This window comes from Pseudophryne corroboree, chromosome 5 (assembly GCF_028390025.1).
Source record: "Pseudophryne corroboree isolate aPseCor3 chromosome 5, aPseCor3.hap2, whole genome shotgun sequence".
Lineage (NCBI taxonomy): Eukaryota > Metazoa > Chordata > Amphibia > Anura > Myobatrachidae > Pseudophryne > Pseudophryne corroboree.
Genome location: NC_086448.1, coordinates 793,957,028 through 793,969,805, shown reverse-complemented (window position 1 = coordinate 793,969,805; position 12,778 = coordinate 793,957,028). Strand labels below are relative to the sequence as shown.

The window sequence follows — 12,778 nt, the reverse complement described above, 5'->3', positions numbered from 1 at the left end:
ATAGTTGGCTACATAAGTGTAGATCCTATATTTTGTAGGCAGATCCTTCAATCAAATGTACTGAGTTATGTAACCCTCCCCATTATATACTCTGAAAGCAGCAGAGCAGATAATTGTGAACACTTCAGTACACGCCATTCCCACGCTGGTCCTTGCTCATTGCTATTGGGAAGGAACCACTGAAAGCTGAAAGCTAGATGTTAATGGTGAGCCAGTTGCCATCACAATGACTGCACTTGTTTAGTGTGGTATCCTTACATTGGCCCTCATTCCGAGTCGTTCGCTCGGTAATTTTCATCGCATCGCAGTGAAATTCCGCTTAGTACGCATGCGCAATATTCGCACTGCGACTGCGCCAAGTAATTTAACAATGAAGATAGTATTTTTACTCACGGCTTTTTCTTCGCTCCGGCGATCGTAGTGTGATTGACAGGAAATGGGTGTTACTGGGCGGAAACACGGCGTTTTATGGGCGTGTGGATAAAAACGCTACCGTTTCCGGAAAAAACGCAGGAGTGGCCGGAGAAACGGGGGAGTGTCTGAGCGAACGCTGGGTGTGTTTCTGACGTCAATCCAGGAACGACAAGCACTGAACTGATCGCAGATGCCGAGTAAGTCTGAAGCTACTCTGAAACTGCTACGAGGTGTGTAATCGCAATATTGCGAATACATCGGTCGCAATTTAAGAAGCTAAGATTCACTCCCAGTAGGCGGCGGCTTAGCGTGTGTAACTCTGCTAAAATCGCCTTGCGAGCGATCAACTCGGAATGAGGGCCATTGTATAAAGTGATGCTAAACGTTGTCCTGACAAAATCATCTAACCACCACCAGGTTTCATCACTCAGTTCCCCCACTATGTCATGGTTTTGCGCGGCAGTAACCATGATAGATGTTATTTCAAAACTTGTGTGTGGGTTCAACGTAATATTGGCCCAAATATATTAAGCCTTAAGAGATAACGTGGAGATGGATTAAGGGGTCTATTTAATAATCCTTGGATGGAGATAAAGTCGCTGGAGATAAAAGTACCAGCCAATCAGCTCCTAGCTGCCATGTTACAGGCTGTGTTTGAATATTATGACAGTTAGGAGCTGGTTGTCTGGCCATTTATCCCTCTCCACTTTATCTCTTGTTAATACATTTGGGCCATTGTCCTTTAGGTGACCTGTGAGGCAGAGGTGCTTATGGGTAGAATTACATTTACAACCTCTGATCTCTTTCTGATATCTCTGAAGCCAGAACAGGCCAGAAAAGGGCAGATAACCTTGTAAAGATTGTGTGTATAAGACTCCCCCCCCCCCTACTCTGAAGTCCCATCACCATTTTATGACCCACAAAATCAGAGTGTCTCAGATTGTAAATTCCCATTTGAAGCATCTGGTCAGGAAATAGATGACACTATGAAACGTTATGTTATGTGTATGTTGTCCATACCTGGAAGTATGGTGCTATCTCTCTCTCCTTGACTGAGAAAATAAGAATTTACTTACCGATAATTCTATTTCTCGGAGTCCGTAGTGGATGCTGGGGTTCCTGAAAGGACCATGGGGAATAGCGGCTCCGCAGGAGACAGGGCACAAAAAAGTAAAGCTTTTACCAGATCAGGTGGTGTGCACTGGCTCCTCCCCCTATGACCCTCCTCCAGACTCCAGTTAGGTACTGTGCCCGGACGAGCGTACACAATAAGGGAGGCAATCTGAATCCCGGGTAAGACTCATACCAGCCACACCAATCACACCGTACAACTTGTGATCTAAACCCAGTTAACAGTATGATAACAGAAAGAGCCTCTTAAAGATGGCTCCTTAACAATATAACCCGAATTTGTTAACAATAACTATGTACAGTATTGCAGATAATCCGCACTTGGGATGGGCGCCCAGCATCCACTACGGACTCCGAGAAATAGAATTATCGGTAAGTAAATTCTTATTTTCTCTATCGTCCTAAGTGGATGCTGGGGTTCCTGAAAGGACCATGGGGATTATACCAAAGCTCCCAAACGGGCGGGAGAGTGCGGATGACTCTGCAGCACCGAATGAGAGAATTCCAAGTCCTCTTTTGCCAGGGTATCAAATTTGTAGAATTTTACAAACGTGTTTTCCCCCGACCACGTAGCTGCTCGGCAGAATTGTAATGCCGAGACCCCTCGGGCAGCCGCCCAAGATGAGCCCACCTTCCTTGTGGAATGGGCCTTAACAGATTTAGGCTGTGGCAGGCCTGCCACAGAATGAGCAAGTTGAATTGTGTTACAAATCCAACGAGCAATCGTCTGCTTAGAAGCAGGGGCACCCAACTTGTTGGGTGCATATAGTATGTATATTTTTAAGGCTCTGACAACGTCCAACAACTTGGAGTCCTCCAAGTCGCCAGTGGCCGCAGGCACCACAATAGGTTGGTTCAGGTGAAACGCTGATACCACCTTAGGGAGAAAATGCGGACGAGTCCTCAGTTCTGCCCTATCCGAATGGAAGATTAGATAAGGGCTTTTATAAGATAAAGCCGCCAATTCAGATACTCTCCTGGCGGAAGCCAGGGCCAGTAACATAGTCACTTTCCATGTGAGATATTTAAAATCCACCTTTTTCAATGGTTCAAACCAATGGGATTTGAGGAAATCTAAAACTACATTTAGATCCCACGGTGCCACCGGAGGCACCACAGGAGGCTGTATATGCAGTACTCCTTTAACAAAAGTCTGTACCTCAGGAACTGAGGCCAATTCTTTTTGGAAGAATATTGACAGGGCCGAAATTTGAACCTTAATAGATCTCAATTTGAGACCCATAGACAATCCTGATTGTAGGAAATGTAGGAAACGACCCAGTTGAAATTCCTCCGTCGGAACACTCCGATCCTCGCACCACGCGACATATTTTCGCCAAATGCGGTGATAATGTTTCGCGGTGACTTCCTTCCTTGCCTTAATCAAGGTAGGAATGACTTCTTCTGGAATGCCTTTCCCTTTTAGGATCTGGCGTTCAACCGCCATGCCGTCAAACGCAGCCGCGGTAAGTCTTGAAAGAGACAGGGACCCTGTTGTAGCAGGTCCCTTCTCAGAAGTAGAGGGCACGGGTCGTCCGTGACCAACTCTTGAAGTTCCGGGTACCAAGTCCTTCTTGGCCAATCCGGAGCCACTAGTATTGTTCTTACTCCTCCTCACCGTATAATCTTCAATACCTTTGGTATGAGAGGCAGAGGAGGAAACACATATACTGATTTGTACACCCAAGGTGTTACCAGTGCGTCCACAGCTATTGCCTGTGGATCTCTTGACCTGGCGCAATACTTGACCAGTTTCTTGTTGAGGCGAGACGCCATCATGTCTACCATTGGTCTTTCCCAACAGTTTATTAGCATGTGGAAGACTTCTGGATGAAGACCCCCCTCTCCCGGGTGAATATCGTGTCTGCTGAGGAAGTCTGCTTCCCAGTTGTCCACGCCCGGGAAGAACACTGCTGACAGTGCTATTACGTGATTCTCCGCCCAGCGAAGAATCTTGGCAGCTTCTGCCATTGCACTCCTGCTTCTTGTGCCGCCCTGTCTGTTTACATGGGCGACCGCCGTGATGTTGTCCGACTGAATCAACACCGGTTTTCCTTGCAGGAGTGGTTCCGCCTGGCTTAGAGCATTTTAGATTGCTCTTAGTACCAGAATGTTTATGTGAAGAGACTTTTCCAGGTTCGTCCATACCCCCTGGAAGTTTCTTCCTTGTGTGACTGCTCCCCAACCTCTCAGGCTGGCGTCCGTGGTCACCAGGATCAAATCCTGTATGCCGAATCTGCGGCCCTCCAATAGATGAGCCTTTTGCAACCACCACAGAAGATATACCCTTGTCCTTGGCGACAGGGTTATTCGCAGGTGCATCTGAGGATGCGACCCTGACCATTTGTCCAACAGATCCCTTTGGAAAATTCTTGCATGGAATCTGCCGAATGGAATTGCTTCGTAAAAAGCCACCATTTTTCCCAGGACTCTTGTGCATTGATGTACAGACACCTTTCCTGGTTTTAGGAGGTTTCTGACAGGTCGGATAACTCCTTGGCTTTTTCCTCGGGAAGAAAAACCTTTTTCTGAACCGTGTCCAGAATCATCCCTAGGAACAGCAGACGTATCGTCGGAAAACAGCTGCGATTCTTGGAATATTTAGAATCCAGTCGTGCCGTCGAAGAACTACTTTAGATAGTGCTCTTCCGACCTCCAACTGTTCTCTGGAACTTGCCCTTTTTAGGTCGTGCAAGTAAGGGATAATTTAGATGCCTTTTTTCTTTGAAGAAACATCTTTTCGGCCATTACCTTGGTAAAAAGGCCCGGGGTGCCGTGGATAATTCAAACGGCATCGTCTGAAACTGATATTGACAGTTCTGTACCACGAACCAGAGGTACCCTTGATGAGAAGGACAAAATTTGGACATGGAGGTAATCCTTGATGTCCAGGGACACCATATAGTCCCCTTTTTTCCGGTTCGCTATCACTGCTCTGAGTGACTTTATCTCGATTTGAACCTTTTATGTAAGTGTTCAAAACATTTTAGATTTAGACTATGTGTCACCAAGCCGTCTGGCTTCAGTACCACAATATAGTGTGGAAAAATAATACCCTTTTCCTTGTCGTAGGAGGGGTACTTTGATTATCACCTGCTGGATATACAGCTTGTGAATTGTTTCCAATGCTGCCTCCCTGTCGGAGGGAGCCGTTGGTAAAGCAGACTTCAGGAACCTGCGAGGAGAAGATGTCTCGACTCTCCAATCTTTACCCCTGGGATAATACTCGTACGATCTAGGGGTCAACTTGCGAGTGATCCCACTGCGCCCTGAGACTCTTGAGACTACCCCCCCACCTTGAGTCCGCTTGCACGGCCCCAGCGTCATGCTGAGGACTTGGCAGACGCGGTGGAGGGCTTCTTTTCCTGGGAAAGGGCTGCCTGCTGCAGTCTACTTCCCTTACCTCTATGTCTGGGCAGATATGACTGGCCTTTTGCCTGCATGCCCTCATGGGAAAGGAAAGATTGAGGCTGAAAAGACGGTGTCTTTTTTAGCTGAGATGTAACTTGGGGTAAAAAAGGTTGGATTTCCCAGCTGTTGCTGTGGTCCCCAGGTCCGATGGACCGACCCCCAAATAACTCCTTCCCTTTATACAGCAATACTTCCATCTGCCGTATGGGATCTGTATCACCTGACCACTGTCGTGTCCCTGACATCTTCTGGGAGATATGGACAACGCACTTATCTTGATGCCAGAGAGCAAATATCCCTCTGTGCATCTCACATACATATATATAGAATGCATCCTATTAAATGCTCTACATGAATAAAATATTTTCAGTCAGGGAATCCGACCAAGCCAACCCAGCACTGCATCTCCAGGCTGATGGCGATCGCTGGTCGCAGTATAACCACCGTATGTGTGTATATACTTTTTAGGATATTTTTCCAGCTTCCTATCAGCTGGCTCCTTGAGGGCGGCCGTATCTGGAGACGGTAACGCCACTTGATAAGCGTGTGGGCGCCTTATCACCCTAAGGGGTGTTTCCCAACGTACCCTAATTTCTGGCGGGAAAGGGTATAACGCCAATATTTGCTATCGGGGTAACCCTACGCATCATCACACACTTCATTTTATTTTATCTGATTCAGGAAAACTACAGGTAGTTTTTTCACTCCCACATAATACCCTTTCTTGTGGTACTTGTAGTATCAGAAACACGTAACACCTCCTTCATTGCCCTTAACGTGTGGCCCTAATGAGAAATACGTTTGTTTATTCACCGTCGACACTGTATTCAGTGTCCGTGTCTGTGTCTGTGTCGACCGACTGAGGTAAATGGGCGTTTTTAAAACCCCTGACGGTGTTTCTGAGACGCCTGGACCGGTCCTAATAGATTGTCGGCCGTCTCATGTCGTCAACCGACCTTGCAGCGTGTTGACATTCTCACGTAATTCTCTAAATAAGCCATCCATTCCGGTGTCGACTCCCTAGAGAGTGACATCACCATTACAGGCAATTTCTCCGCCTCCTCACCAACATCGTCCTCATACATGTCGACACACACGTACCGACACACAGCACACACACCGGGAATGCTCTGACAGAGGACAGGACCCACTAGCCCTTTGGGGAGACAGAGGGAGAGTCTGCCAGCACACACCAAAAACGCTATAATTATATAGGGACAACCTTATATAAGTGTTTCTCCCTTATAGCATCTTTTATATATATACAATATCGCCAAAATCAGTGCCCCCCCTCTCTGTTTTAACCCTGTTTCTGTAGTGCAGTGCAGGGGAGAGCCTGGGAGCCTTCTCTCCAGCTTTTCTGTGAGAGAAAATGGCGCTGTGTGCTGAGGAGATAGGCCCGCCCCTTTTTCGGCGGGCTCGTCTCCCGCTATTTTTGAAGTTAGGCAGGGGTTAAATATCTCCATATAGCCTCTGTGGGCTATATGTGAGGTATTTTTTGCCTCTAATAAGGTTTTTATTTGCCTCTCAGAGCGCCCCCCCCAGCGCTCTGCACCCTCAGTGACTGTTGTGTGAAGTGTGCTGAGAGGAAAATGGCGCACAGCTGCAGTGCTGTGCGCTACCTTTATGAAGACTCAGGAGTCTTCAGCCGCCGATTTTGGACCTCTTCTCTCTTCAGCGTCTGCAAGGGGGCCGGCGGCGCGGCTCCGGTGACCATCCAGGCTGTACCTGTGATCGTCCCTCTGGAGCTAGTGTCCAGTAGCCAAGCAGCAAATCCACTCTGCACGCAGGTGAGTTCACTACTTCTCCCCTAAGTCCCTCGTTGCAGTGATCCTGTTGCCAGCAGGACTCACTGTAAAGTAAAAAACCTAAGCTAAACTTTCTCTAAGCAGCTCTTTAGGAGAGCCACCTAGATTGCACCCTTCTCGTTCGGGCACAAAATCTAACTGGAGTCTGGAGGAGGGTCATAGGGGGAGGAGCCAGTGCACACCACCTGATCTGGTAAAAGCTTTACTTTTTTGTGCCCTGTCTCCTGCGGAGCCGCTATTCCCCATGGTCCTTTCAGGAACCCCAGCATCCACTTAGGACGATAGAGAAATCTTATCAAGTCATGTGTGCGATTCACAAAGACCCTAATTAACATTTTGGGCGGGATGCAGGAAGCTTAAAATGCGCCCAAACCTCAGAAAATGCAGTTTCCGGAGGTTTGCCCGTGAACCGCATATGCACCATGCAAAGGTGCGATTCCATGGGTGCTCCTAGGCCCGAACACCCACGGACAATGATGAGCACCCACGGAACCGCTGCCCCTGTACAAGTACCGGTGCTAGTGCCTCTGTACATTGCAATGTATAAAAAACAACAAAAAATGGCAGCCGCCAAGGCATTTTAAGGGTTTTTTGAACACTGCACTGTACGAAAGCGCTTCCGCAGCCCCCAGTGCATCTCAATCCACTGCGGGGGCTGCTTTTATAGTTATTGATGCCCGCACCCACCCTCTTATACTTTACTGGGGCAGCAGCCAGGAGTCCCCTGGCAACGTGAAGCAGACACCTGGCAATGCTTAGAAACCCCTGGCAACGAGTAGGAAACCCTTGGCAACGCACAGGAAACCACTGACAATGCGCATGAAACCCCTGGCAACATGCTGGAGACCCCTGACAATGCATATGAAACCCCTGGAAATGCGCATGAAACCCCTGGCAATGTGCAGGAGACCCTTGACAACAGTCAGGTAATTTAAAGTAATTAGAAGCCTTACTGTGTGGCATCATTTGTAATGGTGTCAGGGCCATAACTGTTTGTGGCATAATAATAATAATAATAATAATAATAATTTTATTTATATAGCGCTCTTTCTCCAATAGGACTCAAGGCGCTTTGTTTACATAATATGTATTTGACATTACAGTTTGTGGCATAACGCATAATGGGTGTTACGGTGTGTAGCATAATGTGTAATAGACATTACGGTGTGTGGCATATTGTGTAATGGGCATTACGGTTTGTTGCATAATGTATAATGGGCATTACGGTGTGTGGCATAATGGGCATTATGGAGTGTGGCTTAATATATAATGGATATTACGGTGTGTGGTATAATGTATAATGGGCAATACGGTGTGTGGCATAATGGGCATTACAGCGTGTGGCATTATGTATAATGGCCATTACGGTGTGCGGCATAATGTGTAATGGGCATTACTGTGTGTGGCATGTTGTGTAATGGGCATTACGGTGTGTGGCATATTGTGTAATGGGCATTACTGTGTGTGGCATGTTGTGTAATGGGCATTACGGTGTGTGGCATATTGTGTAATGGGCATTAGTCACTGTCGCCGCCGCCCGTTCATTCCCGCTGCCGCCTCCCGCTGAGCACCCACCAGCAAAAACATAAATCGGCACCTATGGCACCATGCCCCAGAATGAAATAGATTCTGTGACTTGGATACAGTGGGATCCCCGCCAGCACCCCTTGTGGTGCGTGCATCACTAGATAGGACTCCGGGTCCTTAACCCAGAAAGTCCTATCATTGCAAAGCACAACTCTTACCGTCCTTTGTGATTTTATTCATGCATATGGCGTTAGTAGCCTGTAAATGGCAGGGAGACCTGGCAGGGAGTGTCCATGTTCTAAGAAGAGCCTGCATGAGGCTGAGATGCACCAATCCATTTTTTTATTATTTTTAGACACTTTTTGCATATTAATCTGTGTGTATCATTTTGTAACCGTTAAGCATTGGTGTATTTGTACTCAAATTATAAATCCTTAATTTTAGCACGATTTCTGTGTTTTTATCAAGGAACATAAGAAGGAGAAAGACCAAGGTACTGTACATGCTGCATATACAGCATATGAGTAAATTACCGTTGAATGTAATAATTGTGATAACTGTAATTTTCAGGCGAGCTGAATGGCTTCTTTATTAACCCTTAGTGGTAATGGCAAGATAATCGTGAGTGGGACAGATATGGGCCCTCATTCCGAGTTGTTCGCTCGCAAGCTGCTTTTAGCAGCATTGCACACGCTAAGCCGCCGCCTACTGGGAGTGAATCTTAGCTTTGCAAAATTGCGAACGAAGTATTCGCAATATTGCGAAAAGGTTTTTCTGTGCAGTTTCTGAGCAGCTCGAGACTTACTCTGCCAGTGCGATCAGTTCAGTGCTTGTCGTTCCTGGTTTGACGTCACAAACACACCCAGCGTTCGCCCAGACACTCCCCCGTTTCTTCAGCCACTCCCGCGTTTTTCACAGAAACGGTAGCGTTTTTTCACACACACCCATAAAACGGCCAGTTTCCGCCCAGAAACACCCACTTCCTGTCAATCACACTACGATCAACAGAACGAAGAAAAAACCTCGTAATGCCGTGAGTAAAATACCAAACTCCATAGCAAATTTACTTGGCGCAGTCGCAGTGCGAACATTGCTCATGCGCAGTTAGCGGAAAATCGCTGCGATGCGAAAAAAAAAGAACGAGTGAACAACTCGGAATGAGGGCCATTGTGGGAAGTATAATCATAGTGTAACAGGCCAGAGAGTTGCTTTGATTAACTTTGTATCAAACCATGTCACACCAGGCCAGGGCCGGTGCAAGGTAATTTGGCACCCTAGGCAAAACTTATGTCGCCCCACATCCCCGTCCCCCACTCACACACCCTTAGATGCAAAAATTGTGTGCAGGTGATAGATCTGTGTCAGGGTTCAGCTCCACCTCACTATACTGGCACTGCGCGGGGACCTGTGATTGTCCAGCCGGTTGGCTTGTTCCTGTGTATGGTCAGTGAATGTGGGGACGTGTGGGGGAGCGGTAGTGTATCTGCAGAGTGCAGTGTGCACAGTGGGCGCTACTGCTGTCTCGGCTTCCAGGCGCATCGCAGGCAACCATGGTGGACAGTGTGTACCAGACCCGCTCCCTTGGGGTGGCGGTTGAGGTGCTCTCGGATCACTATGCAGATGTCCGAGCAGCTCTGGTCTGGCATTACTACATCGGTGTAGCAAAGTCGCACCGATGAGTATTGCTCGTGGATCTTGTCCCTGCTGCAGAGGCATAGCTGCCAGACCATGCTGGATGTCGCCTGTGGCACAGGGTTAGCTCAGTGGGGAAGTGTGACTTGTATCCAGGGGAGAGGATGGCTTCCCCATCACCGCTACAGACTGATAGTCCGGACCATCTGTACAGTGTACACACTAGTGATAGCCCGATCCCATAGCACACAGGGCTGTCGCTAATATCAATGATCGTCCAATCACACTGATAGCAGGGTCCATCCTATAACATAATGAGCTGTCACACATTTCTCTTCACTGCCACTAACATATTGCTTCATTGCTAATCTACTGCTACCAGTGTCAGAACTAGGGAGTGGTGGGCCCAGGTGCATAATTACACTTTTGGCCCTCCCCTTCATCAGCCTCCCATGTGACAGTACTACACCCTCACACTATATATATATATATATATATATATATATATATATATATATATATAAAACTACTAACCACACAGATATATTACACCCCTCAACCTATTCCTCTCCCCAGATAATATATCTATAAACCCGCTGATGAATTACTATACCCCCCAAACCTCACCCCCCAGATACATTACACCCCTCAACCCACCTCACCCCCCAAGCAGTATAGGTGTACACCCTCCGCTTCACCCACATAACATAAATAAGTACACAGCCCCGTCAGGTACTTACCTCTGTTTGCAGCATTGCAGGAGGCTCTGTGTTCCCTCACACATCAGCTGCAGCAGCATCCAGACCAGGACCCAGGAAGTACAGGCCATGGAGTGCAGGAAGTGGCTGGGACTCCTTAATACAGGCTAGGAAATGGGACCTTCTGCCTGCAAGGGATGCCATTCTGTGCACAGCAGGAGAGAGGGTAGGGGGAGGAGGGGGTAAACTTGGGACAGGCTGTGTGCAGAGCAGCAGAGGGGGGGTTGACTTGCTGTGCAGAGCAGGAGAGGGAGGGACCCCGAGCAGGCTGTGTGCAGAGCAGGAGAGAGGGAGGGCGGACTTGCTGTGCAGAGCAGGAGGGGGGAGGGCCCGGGGGGAGACTCGAGTCGGGACATGCTGTGTGCAGAGCAGGAGAGAGGGGGGGAATGGACTTGCTCTGCAGAGCAGGAGAGGGAGGGACCCAGGACAGACTGTGTGCAGAGCAGGAGTGAGGGAGGGCGGACTTGCTGTGCAGAGCAGGAGGGGGGAGGGGGAGACTCGAGTCGGGACATGCTGTGTGCAGAGCAGGAGAGAGAGGGAGGGGGAGTGGACTTGCTCTGCAGAGCAGGAGAGGGAGGGACCCAGGACAGACTGTGTGCAGAGCAGGAGAGAGGGAGGGCGGACTTGCTGTGCAGAGCAGCAGGGGGGAGGGGGAGACTCGAGTCGGGACATGCTGTGTGCAGAGCAGGAGAGAGGACTTGCTGGGCAGACTACAGAGCTGAAGCAGGGATTATGGAAGGGGGCGGGGAGATGGGACATCACTTATTGCCTGCAGGGGAGGACAGATTGTGTGCTGTGCAGAGGCAGAGCCTGTAAGTCAAATGTGGAGCAGTGCGGCGCCTGGCCAGTAGAAGCAGGGGAGAAAAGAGGGGAGGAGGAGATCTGAAGGGCAGATCACATACCCCTGCCACCAGACCACTGTGTTTCTATTTTCACACAGGAGGATAGCGCCACTATAAAGAGAAGCAGGGGAGGTAAGTGGAGTGATCGTACTCCCCCTGCTCTTCTCCAGCCGGAACACCTCCTTCTTCTTTGGGGCCTGTTGCATATTGTAATCAGTCAGCGTGACTCATAACTAATACTGCTGATGCCATTGGCCGGCTGCTGGCCGCCCCTTCAGGTCCCCCGCCCATAGGCAGCTGCCTAATGGTAGCTCCGGCCCTGCGCCAGGCTCATGGGAGAATGGACCATAATCATGACAGCGGTTTCCAGGAAAAATGTTACAGACATCTGTATTCTCATTGGACGACCCAAATGTCCATGTAGCAAGCTGTCAAAAACTAGGAAAAACACTCTGCAATGAGAGGAGGCAGGGTAAAAATACAGTAATAAAAGAAGAGTGGGTATGAATGAAGCAACAGAAAAAGATGGCTGTATACCATCTACTCGTAACCATCAGTGGTTGAGCCATTGATGGTTTAACTTTCGGGCATGAGCAGATGGTGCCAACCCATACACAGACTGTAGCCGGTGCTAGCCGTGGCGGCCCTACCACCGATGTTCAACATTAGTAGCCTCCCATCAATGGTGAAACTAGTTACCATCACCATCAGACTATCGATGATTTCTGATCATCAGTGGTTAGTGGCCAACACCAATGTTGGAGTGAAGTCAGATGGAAGTGTAAGTATGGGGGCAGGATAAATTAAAGTTTTCAGTGAACTTTGTGGAGAGTGGACAATCCTGTAAAATAACCTGATGTGAATGATTAAAGAATTTTAAAAACCCACCGAAAGAGAGGAGATTTCAGGGAATACTGGAAGGCTGGGTGGAAAAAGGGGAAATCCTGATGTACGAAGGAGTAAATTCTGCAGATGAAGGCCGAAAAACAGTGTGGGTGAGAAGCAAAAATCCTGGTCAGAGCGAGGGCTACATTCTGAGATATTTTGAGAGAAGGAAAGAGATTATAGGGGTCATTCCGACCTGATCGCACGCTAGGTTTTTTCGCTACGATGCGATCAGGTCCGAACTGCGCATGCATATGCACCACAATGCGCAGGCGCGTCGTACGGGTGCAAAGTGGATCGTTGCTGAGCGACAGAGTTTATGAAGAATCCATTCGCACAGCCGATTGCAAGGGGATTGACAGGAAGAGGG

At 48.5% G+C, this 12,778-nt stretch overlaps 1 long non-coding RNA gene across 1 annotated transcript in view; it reads right to left on the bottom strand.

The window, feature by feature from the left end:
* The window catches only part of LOC134929475 (uncharacterized), a 118,194-nt gene extending 107,398 nt beyond the window's left edge, over window positions 1-10,796 (bottom strand). The window contains exon 1 of the long non-coding RNA XR_010178580.1: window positions 10,664-10,796. This is a non-coding gene — a long non-coding RNA (uncharacterized LOC134929475). The remainder of the gene's footprint in view (window positions 1-10,663) is intronic.
* Window positions 10,797-12,778: the final 1,982 nt, after the last annotated feature.